The sequence below is a fragment of the Mobula hypostoma genome, chromosome 22 (assembly GCF_963921235.1).
Source record: "Mobula hypostoma chromosome 22, sMobHyp1.1, whole genome shotgun sequence".
NCBI classification, from domain to species: domain Eukaryota; kingdom Metazoa; phylum Chordata; class Chondrichthyes; order Myliobatiformes; family Myliobatidae; genus Mobula; species Mobula hypostoma.
The window spans coordinates 23101630-23103742 of record NC_086118.1 but is presented as its reverse complement, the minus strand read 5'-3'; the positions used below and the strand labels follow the sequence as shown (position 1 = coordinate 23103742).

General features: G+C 44.0%; 2 non-coding genes across 2 annotated transcripts; one reads left to right on the top strand and one right to left on the bottom strand.

Annotated features, from left to right (window-relative positions):
- Positions 1-255: 255 nt before the first annotated feature.
- On the bottom strand, positions 256-327 carry trnaq-uug (transfer RNA glutamine (anticodon UUG)). The gene has a single exon. It is a non-coding gene; the product is annotated as a tRNA-Gln (tRNA).
- A 1160-nt stretch (positions 328-1487) lies between these two features.
- On the top strand, positions 1488-1559 carry trnaq-uug (transfer RNA glutamine (anticodon UUG)). The gene has a single exon. It is a non-coding gene; the product is annotated as a tRNA-Gln (tRNA).
- Positions 1560-2113: the final 554 nt, after the last annotated feature.

The window sequence follows — 2113 nt, the reverse complement described above, 5'->3', positions numbered from 1 at the left end:
TACTCCACCCTCTAAAGGACTGTTATCCTGTCTTTCAGAGAATGCTGAAGCCATGATGCAGCGCTCCATCTGAAATGGCGGAGGTGAGACATCTTTCTGCGAATCAAAATACACAGCAGTCTCTGATGTCCCTCTGGTACTGCAATCTTGCTCTGAGTTTAAGTTTATTTTACAGCAACTGTACAGTCAGTAGCAGGATAGTCGGGGGGGGGGTCGGGATCTAAAGTAATTTGACCCATCGAGTCTGTTCTGTAAAGGTTCCACCGAGATTTGAACTCGGATCGCTGGATTCAAAGTCCAGAGTGCTAACCGTTACACCATGGAACCACTACTATAAACCACGTATTGCTCTGAGTTCAGTTCTATTTTACAGAGACTGTACATCTGGCAGCAGTACAGTCAGGAGTGGGGGGTTCTACATGGGAATATTTGATGATTGCCGTCAGAGTTGCAAACAAAGTGTTGCTACTTATTGGCACCATTTTGAGTTTCCTCTCATCTCAATGAGATGTGAGGCAATGGTGCTGCCGAACATAGAAATAATCTCAAGGCATTACTAAATTAAAACCATAGGACTAAAACTTGTTTGAAAGGTAATTTCCAAACTTTAGGTTTCAATAGGTGCATTTAATGTCAGAGAAATGTATACAACATACATCTTGAAATTTTTTTCTTCACAGATATCCACGAAAACAGAGGAGTGCCCCAAAGAATAAATGATAGTTAAAATGTTAGAACCCCAAAGCCCCCCCCCAACTCCCCCTCCCATGCACAAACAGCAGCAGGACAACAACCATCCTCCCAGCCCCATCAGCAAAAAATCATCAGCACCCTCAGCCGAGCACTCAAGCGTGCAGCAAAGCATCAATAAAGACACAGACCTGCAGTAACTACATGTTCACCCGGTAATTCAACATACCACAGGCTCTCTCTCTCTCCCTAACAAGGGAAAAAGAGATGTCCCCATTTCACAGCGAGAGGGAAGACATAACAAACAACTCGCTATTCTACGATGTTAAAGGTCTGTTGTGTCTCTTTTTCTGAGCTCTGTGCCCGCAGAGTCAGCACCAAAAAGGCGCAGCTCTCCGAGCACACAACCCCCGGCAGCTAACCACTGCTCCAAATGTTCTGTGTTTTCCCATGATGCTTCAGTCAGGGACACCAGCCTTCAATCAGCATGTCCCCAGAGCCACGAGATCCCGGAACTGCGAAGGCCGTGTCCATGGGATATCAAAAAGTGGCCGGTCATGAGGTCCTAAGAGTGGGTGCTTTTCCCGCAAAATATCAAATTCAGAGTGTAACCCCAGGCCAGGGTCTTCAAAAGAAACCCCCACACTCTGTGAAGGAAAAAAAGAGATATCAAAGCTGTTTCTAAAGATGCAAGCAAAGGAGTGGCTGTTTGGCGCCATATTAACTCTGCCCCAGTTTCTTTCCTGTGGCAAGAAATCACCTCCTTCTACACAGATAAATAGGTGGTTTATAGTAGTGGTTCCATGGTGTAATGGTTAGCACTCTGGACTTTGAATCCAGCGATCTGAGTTCAAATCTCGGTGGAACCTTGCAATGAACCTGAGCTATTCTTTGTGGAGCAGATTCAATGAGTCAAATGGCCTAATTCTGCCCCTATATCTTTTGGCCTATATATTATAATAAAGAAGCATCTGGAAAGCCCTCAAATTATGAAGGAAATAAATTAATGTCACTTAGGGTCAGAGGACTCCTGAGGGAGAGTTCAAAGTATGGGTTATGAACCTTGTCCTTTCATTTACTTGTGGTCCTGGTGGAGCCTCAAAGCTCCAGTTAGCAAGGTTTTTTCCCCCACAGTATTACAGTAGTGGTTGTGTGACTGCAAACAACATGCTTCCTGCTCATAAACAGGAGTGAAATTATTTTCTGCATGCAGTTCAGGATCTTCATTGGCAGAAGGTTCACAATAGTAAAGAGGGCTATTGTGCCTCAATGAGGGGTGAATGATTTAAAAAACGTTGAAAGGTACATAGTCTTTAATAAAATGACTGATATATTTTGCCAGCATTTGTTCTCTAGGGGCATACATAAACAACAACTTGTAATATGTTGAGAGAGTTGCGGTTCCTCTGTAACATATCCCAGC